The 12,516-nt window shown below is 36.8% G+C and overlaps 1 protein-coding gene across 1 annotated transcript in view; it reads right to left on the reverse strand.

Moving 5' to 3' along the window:
• The window catches only part of ca10a (carbonic anhydrase Xa), a 195,736-nt gene that overhangs the window by 20,940 nt on the left and 162,280 nt on the right, over positions 1-12,516 (reverse strand). The window lies entirely within an intron of this gene.

Here is a 12,516-nt window from a genome sequence, read left to right on the forward strand (position 1 = left end):
AACGCCCAGCCTCTGATTTGGGAGATGGGATAAATTTGGGGAGAACCTGAGTTTGCTAATCAAATTTTAGGGGTGGCTAGAGCCATCCCAGAACACCCATGTGGACACGTTACTAAGATATTTCTGATACATATCCCAGGTGTTGATTTTTATTAAAACTAACAGATTTCAACTATTTGTTATAAGAAGGGCACATTAAAATGTCTTAAACTTTTATACAGATTATATTGCTTATCCATTGTCCTAGACCCAGACATTCAATCTTAAAATATGAAAATACACAATAAAAACACCAATTATTACATATTTTAAACTATCATGAAATCGTTTCAATATTTTTGTTGAAAATGATTTCTAAACTTTTTTCATAATTTCCACCACAACCAACAATTTTGCCCATAAATCTTTCCCGCAGAGTTTGTTTACCCTTTTATGAATCTAAATCATACTAATATTTTATTGTGTGTCATTTACAATCAAGCTGTAGTGATGTAACGATCACCAGTGAGAGTGCCAGGAATTACTATCAGAGGACACTCCAACCCGGACAATCACCACACATCCACAGACTCCATTCCCCATAATCCTTTGTCCAGACTAATCAGCCATGATCACATCCACCTGTATGCCATTACCTTGTTTAGCTCACCCAAGCGGCAACATTCTAATCTGAAAAATGAAGCCTACCCGGAAGTGCGAAAAACTGCAATACATCGAAAATCCGCTAGGGGCAGGTCCCAAAAGGGAGCAAATGTCCATAGACCCCATGCTAAAATGTCCATTTTCACAGCATAAATTCATGTTTTTACAGGTTGGTCCCATGGACTTTTATTGTATTTTTCGATAGGTTCCGAGTGCCTGACAACTGTGAGGGGGGTGAATTTTTTTCTAACTCGTTAGTTTAGATCGTATTTAGATATAAAATGTATGACAAATAAGGGCGTGGTTAACTTTGATTGACAGCTTGATTGACAGCTGATAACGAGCATAGACTGCGCCAAGGAGAATGACAACATAAGAAGCGCCATTTTTTAATATACAGTTGAAATGTAATACTACTGTTTTTGTATCATGAAATGTAGTTTTAAGAGTTTTTCAGGCGAGAATGTAGTTGTTTAAAGCTCAAATCTGTGGTTTATTTATAAAGATTTATGAAAATTTTATCCAGGTTGTGAGATGCAGGCGATCACCGGGCGCTCGGTGCTCATGTACCCCGCCTGGAACAGCCTTTCCTCGGCTAGTCGTTCTGACGTTTGCCGCCGACTCTGGCGTCTCTGTAGTGGTTAAACATGAGATATAATTCGCCTTGTGTATATCTAACGGGCGATTTTTGGTCTTGTGAATCTATCATTTGTTCCCTGGCCAATTGTTTTTTGGCTGAGGGCTAAGTGAAGTTTCATAACTTTATAAGCTATTTAACTTTACCGTTGTATGGTTAGGGCGCTGACTTTATATGTTTGACTGAATTGTTTGCTTTATTTGTATAGCTTCTTGTACCTTTTACTTATACTTTTATAATGGCTAATATTGATAAAACTGAAATTTAACAAAAAGAGACTGGGTTGAGTTTTGTCATTTTAAATTTTAATACAACGAAGATGATCTGTAATGTTGTTTACTGCAACATCTGTTGTTTAGTACAAATGCACATATTGCCTGGACCATATTAAAATGTTTAATATTTTTATATTATATTTAAACGAAAAGAGGCAGGGTTGTGTTTTATATTTTGTTTTGTTATAAATAGGCTAACGTTATATGCAGTGAATATCAATACGCGTTGCCTGAACCACATTTGTGTGGCTATAATGTTTAAGATTTCTTTAAATGAAAACGAAAAGAGGCAGTGTGGTGTTTTATAACATATTTCGTTTTATTGTTGCCTAAAATATACATACAGAGATAACCGGAGTAGCAGAGCGAGCTGAGTGACGCGCGCTGTTCCATTTGCAGAATAACCGGACTCGCGTCCTTTACCCATATATGGATTGGCCAGAAGGTGGGCGGGGTTTGGATTTCCCAAGATTTTCCAAGATGGCGCCGCCCATACCCCCCATAAACGGCCTCAAAACCATTCTTCAGAAAGTCTATGGGTGACGTCACAGACGCTTTGTCCATATTTTTTACAGTCTATGAGCTCACCCCATATAATCCTGGTTTTCACATTCATTTCCTGAAAAGTCTTGTCTAATGTTTCTACTGCTGTTTGTGTATTCCTGTCGTTGTTCTCCAGTCTCCTGCCTTCTCTTTGTGGATTTCACCTTTGTTCCTGGATTATTTCACGTTTATGTTTGTCTATTAAAACTTGTGGTTGCATCTGGATTCCCTCTCTGCCTCGTCCCTGCTTACATGTTACAAGTGACTGTGAAAATATTATTTAATTGTGTATTTAATATACATACAATGCAAGCTTTAAAAATTGTAGTGTGTAAGACAAAGGAGTCTTCCATTTTATTCTACAAAGATATTTAAAATGTAATTTCCATCAATTCATTTCCACTCCATGCTAATGAAAGCATGATAAGTGTGTTTTAAGAGAAAGGTCTACAGGGCCAACAGTGCCTATAGCTGAAGTAACACCTCTTCATCGAATCGTTTTACTGAAAAACAGATAGTGGTCTGTAATTAAATTAAATTATATTCTCATTCTCAATGATACTGTAACATGTAAAACCTCAAGTGGAAGGAAAGAAGCTGGTGTGACAGATGGAAGCATGAAAACAAAAGAAGTGTGTCCTTAGAGCCGAAGAGAGTGAGAATCTTCTTGGAATCGATTAGATCTGAGGCTTTAAGAAGAGAGCATGGAGATACAACAACCACGGATCGCAAACTTTATCAGCGTATCTGCTTATTTATTTATATTCAGGAGTTGTTCCAAAGTGAGCCATTGAAATTCCAAACACAATGCTAGAAAGGCTTTCATGGCTCTTATCTTCCCTTTTCTTTTTTGCCTCTTTCTTTCTTTCATTCTTTCTTTCTCCTCTTACGACTTTGCCTTCAAAATTATTTTCCCTCGCCCAAATTCCCAAAGAAAGAGGCCTGCCCACACATTGTAAATATTTTATAGAACCTCTGAAAAAGCAATGATTTGTGTAGGGTAGAAAGAAGAGGTGAGGAAGAGAGGGGGAGAGGGGGGGAGGAATGGGAGGAGCAAAGACCATCCTTGAGAAAAAGGTGAGTAAAGACAGTATAGCCATACTCAAAGGATCTGCACAGTTACCTCTGGGTGCTGTACTCGTCTGAGAAAAGGGCAAGACATTTGAAAAACCCTGAAGAGGTCATTTCTCAATGATTATTCATGAACTAGAGATGGCAAAGGGAGAAAAACTAAAAAAAAAAAAAAGACTCCCTGCCTGTCGCACATGCTGAACTGAGATGTTTCTGCTACTATCCAACAACAGCACCGAATGGACCTCAGTTAGATGTTTTTATTTCTTCCAAATTTGTCCATTATTGATGGCCAGTCTATGCTGACCATCTTTGTAACACTATATGGATGTTTTATTTGAGAGATATATGTGGGGGTGTATTCACTTGCAATGTACTACCCAAATGATTTCAAATATCAGATGGAAAAACACTACACAGCTCCCATAGCAAGTCCAGTACAGATGTTACCGGAGGGCATAAAGATCCTCACATGGAGCACGTACTCGACTTTCTTGACTTCATGCACTGCGATTCTCATAAACATTAGTCTGTGTATTGTTTCATCTCGGCATTTTAATTTTCCCAAATGCATTGAGCTGTTTCCCCTCATCATTTGTATTAATGTATTCAAAATCATGCTAGTAAATGCTCTGGTGCACTTTAATTTGTTGATCCGACAATTCTAGGAATGACACATCGCATTGCTCTGACAACAACTGCAAAACACCACAGCATTTTGAATGAAACTTCAGTTGATGTGGCACTATACTTGACATCTGTAGATGTACCAACACAGGAGTTAAGTATACATTTCAAAATATATCAAAATAGAAAACAGCACCTCTGTGTAATATTTTACATTTATTAGTTTTTAGTTTTTTTAGTTTTTAGTTTTTAATCAAATAAATGCAGTCTTGCTGAGCACGAGAAACTTCTTTCAAAATCTTACCAGTCTATGTGCGCATGTACTATATGTAAATATCAAATTACATAACAGCTCTAAAGCTTTCCTTCTGGACTGCTCTGCAGCAATAACTAGCTATTCCAGTGTGTAAAGATCACATAAGCATGGATTGAATCTATGAAACATTGTTTCCAATAGCTTGAAGCCAAAAGGCCAGTTTTTAGATGCTGCTAATACTCTCTGGTCAGGTAATCATGATTGCATGCTTTGAAATTAATATCATGAACACTTTTATAATGTGCCAGTGAGACAGCAATGAAATAAAAGAAATTAGAGAAGCACATGCTCTGTCAAGGGGATTGGCATTATGAGATTCTGTAAGGATTTGAAAGGCTGATATCAGGATGAAAAGGATGTAAACCTATTTATTTCACAGTCTCCAATGTACTGTACTGTTCGGTCAGTATAAGTGATCACTCAGTTCACTCTGGAGAAAACTGGCTTTCAGCAACACTGTAGAAATTACAGCATTAAAGGGAAGATGTTTTAGCTATATTTGAATGACTTCATAAGTCTGGTAAAATTCTGTGTTTATTAAAGCATCAAATTTTTAATAAACATTGAATTTTAACAAAATATTTTAACCTTTTTAATTTAATTGTTAATACTTATAAAAGGTAATAGAGGTATACTATAAAATGTTTGGAATAATAATGAATTACCTAATCAACTATTTATTTATTTCACATTTTCTAATGCCAGTGTTATGCCAGAAATAAACTTCCATAGTCACAAATGGAATCCTTGATCCAATCATTGGATTAACTCAAAATCCAACAAACCTCTTGAAGGCCATGAATCACGGTATGAACCAAAAAACAACCTAACCACAACCTACTCAATTTCAAATAGTCACTACAGTAACAAAGTTACACTGAAAGATAGCTACACAAGTTAATAATTATAAAGTAACTAACTATTTTACACTAATGTTTCTGAATGATGAAATGAACACACATTTTGACAGACCTGCATTTTGATTCAGCCAAAACAAAATTCAATAAAATGAACTGGATGTCTCAATTCTAGAAAGGTTAAAACAACACATACCGTCAATAAGTGAAAGAGTAACATTCCAGAGTTTCTTTTCTCTCTTTTTATGTCGGCCCTTTATTTTGAACTTCTTGTTTTAGCCCAGGGCTGTGTCCAAAACCTAAGCCAACTACCTTTCTGCCCAGTCAGTCAATGCCTAACCAGACAGCTTCTAGACAAGCTTTCCTAGGCACGATAACATCATGTCTAATGATCTAGAACAATTTCAAGTGGGTGTTAATTACCAAGTGGATATTTAGTGGCTACAATGCTCCACACTCCAGAAGTGGAGTCATAAGAGGATTTTTTTTCTGTTGACATTTCTAAATACATTTTCTCCTTTCTTCAGACACTGTTAATTCATTCCACCAATCAAGCATGCACATGATTGTGGGATATTACATTCAAAACAGACCAGATGACAAGCACTGAATTCAGACATGTCTTGTTGCCTTCCTACCGCAAGATACGCCAATGTCATGTGTAACGTTCACTGATCACTTGTTTAATCATTCACTCTTGTGTATTTATACCCTCTCAGGTTTCTCTCATCTAGCATAGCTCCACAATGTGTTCTGAGAGTTTTGGTGCTATTAGTCTTGCTTTGAACTCATATCTGATTCTAAATTTAGTACTGCACTCGGGTCCTTTCTCACAGGGTCATGGATTGTTGTAAACTCCCAGCAGCTCTTGTGGTTTCAGTTGTAATGAGCAAATTTGAATGCTGTTTCTGGCACCCTGTGAAGAAAATCAGGCTAAGACCAGAATGCATTTATTAAATGACAAGATTTTTTTTCCCTTCATTAAGGTGAAAAACGCTATGCTGATAAAAAGAGGAAAAATATTACATACTTCTCAATCTCAACAGAACCTTTTAGTCAAATCAGTGACAAGATGCTGTTTAGTGACACCACACTTTAAAAAATAAAATAAAAAAGAGTAAAGATTAAGGCAATAAAAGTTACACTGAGCCAGCAAAAAAAAAACAACTATCATGAATATTTGCGAAAATAAGGGGCCTGTGTCAGTCTACTCTCTAGTTTAATAGTGAACTTGTACATTTTTTAGGATTGTCCCATTTGCAAAATCATTCCAGTGTACTGATCCCAAATTATCATAAAATAAAAAATAAATAAATAACTTGCCAGAGATGTCATGATTTCTGAAGACTTTCAAATAATAAGAGTACAAGTGTAAATGTAGACAGTCTTTTTTTTCTGTCTGATTTTATTTTGTTGTCACTAGTGTGCATGATTTCATCAGTTGTTATAACAAGATTAAAAAGACCCTCATCGCAGAGGTCTGCTACCCGGGTTCGGGTTAATGTTTAATGAATAGCCTCGGGTTCGGGTCGGGTTCGGGTTTGTAACTTAGAAAAACTATATAGGCTATACATATAGTTTGCGTGCCGTGTGCTTGGCTGCTTGTTGTGATCGTAATTATATGAGCACGCGAGAGAGAAAGTAGGTTACGTGCGCAGTTTCAGCCGTCCTCCTCTGATTGCGGTGTTGTGACCGAAATAGTGCGCATGGGAGCTTTTTTTAATATATCATTTTACAAAACTGTTTTGCGCATGTGCTCCCGTGCACGCTATTTCAGTCATAACACCACAATCAGAAGATGGCGCTGAAACAATCAACTCGCAATGCTGTTCTCTTCCTTCATAACTCGTACTGAGAAGGATATAGTTGTGCAACTGCGCAAACTTTGTTTTGAAGTTTAATGTTTGAGTTCCAGAGGAATTTGTGACTGTTTCACCTGTTCAACCACATCAAAGTTTCGTAATTAATAAGTCCGTGCTTTTTCTCTTTTTTTTTCTTGTGTGCTGACTGATGAGGGGGCCGTTGTGCCTTGGTGAAAAGATGTTTGTACATGTAGCCTAAATCTTTTTTTATTATAGTTACAAGCAATCATAAAATACAGCATATTGGAAAAAAAAGAAGGTATTTACTGTGAGAAACGGACCTCGGGTTCGGGTCGGGCTCGGACTTAAAATATAACCGTAATGTTCAGGTCGGGTTAAATGATTTCGGGTACGGGCCGGGTTCGGGCTTAAGTTTAAAGCCTGTGCAGACCTCTACCTCATCGTAATTTTTATTTGTTCATTTATGTATGTCCTGCAGCTTATTAAAAAAAATATGAAAGCTATGCATGTACAAAAAAAAAAATATTTAAATAAAAATGTAGGACAAGCACATATTGCATAACGGTGCTGTACTTTTTTTTAACAGCTAAAATGAAAACATAAATACCAGCTATGTTTTAATGGGTAACAGCCCAATTGCAATTATCATTGTCCGAGTGTTTAATGTATCAAGGCCCTTAATAATCTCCAAATTTATGTTCACTGTATACTGAATTGACATCATATAGGGAACTAGTATTACACACTTCCACACACATCCAGACAGACATGCTTGGTCTTTCCGATGTCCTGCCTCAGTTATTTCCACCTCAGAGATCCCTGCCTTCAAATCTGAGCAAGCTAAAAGGAGTTTACAGTTTTCGCCCATGCATCCCTACACATTAATGCAAATTGACCTCTGAGACTCGGTTAAATTTAGAAGTGATCTAGTTTCTCAAAATGGTCAGTAAGGCCACTGCTCCTAGTTTTAATTGCCAACATGCTGCTAAACGATGGATTACACGGAAGACCCAGCATCGCATGTTGTAAAAATTGTTCTGAATAATCCAGCTAGCACAATTAAATGTGCCTTAAAAGGATCTGTTAGCTGCACTGATTCACCAGACACATCTATCCCCCTTTTAAACAAGTTTGCTTGTCCCTAGCATTTCAAGTCAAGCGTATCAGCTCGCCCATTTATTCACTTAATGGTTCTCTTTTATGCTGTTTTGTATTAATTCACCATTAGTTTGCTCGTATGCTGACTGCCAGCTATAGTTACTGTTTTCTGCTACTAGTTTCAGTCCCACTAGAAAGCAATTTTTGTTCAGTCCAGAGGGGGTGGGTGTCTGAATTCTTCTGAACACCACCAAACCACACACATTCAAAACTACATTTTCAGACCAGTAAAAAAAAAAAAAAAAAGTGTATAATAGAACATACACTTCTTCACACGTAGCACACAAAACAGTGTAGTCCGATTCGCAAATATATGGCTCAAAACATACAGTGCAAGCAATGGCTGTGGCAAAATCGCCCTATACTCTCATTCACTATTCCCTACATTACTCCACTTATATAGTCCACTTTGTGGGACTGAGTGAGCGCACTCAATAGCATCTACTATGGTTTCAGACACCACTACAAATGGCTGTGCTCTCAAATAATTACCTATTTGAAGGTATGGGGGTGATTTCGGACACAGCTAATGATGCTCAATTCCTGAAACAATACATCGAAATGAATTTTTACCGAAACACTGAAAGCAAAATGAAGGTTTTCTAAAGTTATAAACTAAAGTTTCAGTAATTGGGTGATCAAACTTGATATGCTGTTCAAGGTTTTGTGTTCACAGGTTATAAACCAGTCAAAGGAAAAGTTCTTCAGCAACAAGCCACCTTCAGCCAAACAGCATGTATAATTTACAGCATTAGCAGAAAAATTATTTAAAATGAAGAGAATCGCAATGAATCGAATATCTACACTTATCTATGTGTTGAGTAAGATATTAGTACAAACAAAACCTCAAAAATGTATGTAAATCATTCAAATTCAAGTAAAACAACTGAGAGGTGCACAACTTAAAATGTCAATGAAAACACACATATATAGTAAGCTTTTGACGAAACAGCTTGCCAGCTACAAAATGACTCATGAAGTAGTTAAATGGCAGTCATGCTGTCTTTTTGAACATAGTTACAAGTCCATATTGGCTGTAGGATTGTCTTTCAGTAATCTGCTTTTGTTCACTATTTCACATATATCAAAGTGGGTAAAAGCACAAGCAAAAATATCCCTTCTGCTTTTGCCTCTGCAATGACTGCTTTTGTTACAGAGCTGGTTCAAAGAGTTTAATAATGAGACCCTTCAGAGGAGGAAGAGGAGAGAGGGAAACATGAAGGTCTAGTGGCTGATCAGAAGATGCTGATTCAATAAATAACTCAAAGCCAGGTGTTCCAGATTCAAGGTTCGACTTTTATCACGCCAATACGAGTTGCTATAGAAATACACAGGGAAGAAAAACAAGGCACATGCTCACAAACAGCACATCTGCACTCGGAGTACATTTATCATGCATTATTGTGTTCATGGGAGGATATGTGGTGCAGAGGCGGGCATTGCAATTAGGCATCCATATATTGTGGCATATCTCAAGGAATCTCCCTGAGGATGAAATCTTAAGCTCTTCGATGTCAAATTTATTTTGATTATAATATCAACCTAGATCTAGACATCCATATTAGGCTCAAATAGAGAAGTTAAAGCCTTCAAAGTTGGTGTTACAACCCCAAAAGGGCAGTTACAATGAAAACAATCAAGTGTACAAGTAACTAAAACTATGCAGGAAAATCACTGCGGGCTTGTGTACAGTATCAAGGGAGGTAGATGGAGGCGTTGTGTGAACTGATCAAGGTCTGGTCATTTTTATTGAGGATATGGAGCCCTATGTGACAAAGAGAAGCTTCTCTCACTTCAATGAGTATTTTCTGGAATTTTGACAATCAGAGCCTCAGAGGCAGAGCAGACTGGAGATGATAGGGAATATGGTGGTGCTCCAATAAAGCATACATTACAATTGTTTTATTACGGCAAGGGGTGTTCCTGTCCCTAAATCCCTCTTAATATCATTTTTTATAAAATAGCAACAATACTGTACATTTATTGAATAAATGTATTTTTATAAATATGTATTCATATTATTAAAAATGATTATTTTGTAACGGTCATTATGCCTGTTTTCCCCAAACATGAATACACATTTTTTATATACAAACAGATAGTTCCTATGAAACTATTTGAATATTTGATTAAGTGTATTTAAAAAAAAAATTAAATCAAAGAAATATACGCATCTTATATATATATATATATATATCTATACCAACTAAACTAGCCTGAAATAGATATGTAACTTAGAAATAAAAAGTTTTTACTTTTTTTTTTTTTAATTGGTCTATATATTTTTTTTATAATTTAATTATATAACTTAATTTAATTAAATAATATATTTTTTTTATTATAATTATAATATTTGTATTAATTTCCAAAAGAAAGAAATTAGGTAAACTTCAAATCAATGCAAAAAGCTACTGTAAATGTGTGATCAGAATTAGGCAAATGCAACTTGAAGAGCTGTCCTCAAACAGTGACAATGGCAGCATTTATGTGCACGATTAAGAAGCCACATCTGAACTCCATCTGTTCCTGCTGTGTGCCCGTCGCACCAATGCCAACACAGCCAACCTGACGCCACCCCAGCGCCGTTGACAAATTAACACTTAAACACACCCTTGGCTCGCTCGCAACTGAAGAGAGCCAGAGGGGGAGGAGAGTGGGTGGAAGATTCAATTAAAGAGCAGAGAGGTACTTCGCAGGACTCGGACGAGTTGACACGAGAATCTTGGCCTGGCCGTTGACAGAGAAGCCAACTCATTAAGATGCAGGAGCAGAGGTGAGCTGTAAAAAACGATGTCTTGCCACATATCATGGTGAGCCGGGACGGCAGGAACACATTTTCAACGGGACGTTTACAGTTATAAGTTATTGTGTGCGGCTGCGAGGGGATCGAGGGATGGGATAAGGATGTAGCCTAAAGCTTTTGCTGTTCTGGTAAACCAGCACTCAGACTTCCCCTCGTGAATTCGCTGTCATCGCATGAATAAACAACATACAGGTAACACTTCAGGGGATGTCAACGGGTAAATAACCAATGCTAAGTGGCACAGTTGCTGACTACTTTCATATAGAGATTTAACAGATGTCATTTCCCAAATATACACACAGTGTGTGGACAGGTGTGGTTAGATTTAAAGTTTTTCACAGCCATGTTTCTCTCTCAGACAAGTCTGTCAAAACTCTTACTGCATTCTAAATACCAAAGAACAGATGTTTGGAGGAGATTCTATATATATATATATATATATATATATATATATATATATATATATATATATATAAAATCCCAACAGCTGTCAAGTTATGGCAAAAAAGTCACAAGATTTGTATTCTGCATAAAACACATTTGGCAATGAAATTAGAAACAGCGAAGACGGTTTCTGCAGTGCCTGTAGACTTTGTCGGTATTTTTTTTAACGTTTGATTTATGTATTTGCCTTGCTGTTCAGATGAGTTCATTCTTCAAGGAACTGCCATTCTTGGCCCGAGGGTCTTTTTTTTTTTTTAAGGCAGCAATATGTATCGGGGGCTGTTTTGAGTGGGAGAGAGTAGAAGATCTGGTGGGAATTCAGCAGAGGAACATAAAACCCATTGCTCTTTGAGCAACTAGCATTTCCTATATTTTCCAAGCTAGCAAAAACAATCAAAATACATCTTTAATCTGCCAAATGATAAATCTTATTGCTTGATGGTGAGAGTTATTAAAATGTACGTAAATATTAATTTTCAAGGCAAGGCAGGTAGCTCAACAAAACGATTCAGTATAGTGAATTCAGATGTCCTACCTGTGTTGACATTTCCCATTAAAACAGGAAGTTAGAGATATAAAGCCCTTTTAAGCCATGAGCATGATTTGTTACTTGTTATTGGTAGTCAGAAGTAAGTTGTTTTAGGAGGAGGGACTTTCTATTTCTAGAGAGAATGTTACTGGACAATAATTTTGTGAGCGCAAGATGAATCATCCATGTTATAATCCATTTTCCTGGAAGAAAATTTCATTTTGAAGAGATCGTTTTGTCAGCGTAAAAACAGCCTCAAACAAGAATGCATAAAACTGTGATTTTAAAACTGCGACTTTAAGCACAGATCTTAGACACTTAGTTGTGTCATTAGGGGCCAAGCCCCGAAGGGGCTATGGCACCTATTGTATCTGTTAGTTTTCTTATTAGGGGCCAAGCCCCGAAGGGGCAAGGCACCTATTGTATCTGTTAGTTTTCTTATTATTATTATTCTTCTTCTTCTTCTTCTTCTTCTTCTTCCGCCAATGGAAGTCTATGGCAGCCCTATGAACCGTACATAGGAAAATGATGAAATTTGGCACAGTTGTAGAGATAGCCATGAATAGTAATTGGACCAAATTTGGTGTCTCTAGGACCAACTCTATAGCGCCACCACCAGTTCAAAAATTCAACATTGAAATGGTTATAACTTTTGAACCCTTTGATCTAGAGAAATAAAACTTAGTACACTTGATTCATCTCATCATGGTGATCAAAATCAATAGCTTACATTAAGACTCCGCCCATTACAGTAGTAGCCATTTTGTAAAGTACAGTATTCCGTTTTTTCG

The sequence above is a fragment of the Abramis brama genome, assembly GCF_963993115.1.
Source record: "Abramis brama genome assembly, chromosome: 14".
NCBI classification, from domain to species: domain Eukaryota; kingdom Metazoa; phylum Chordata; class Actinopteri; order Cypriniformes; family Leuciscidae; genus Abramis; species Abramis brama.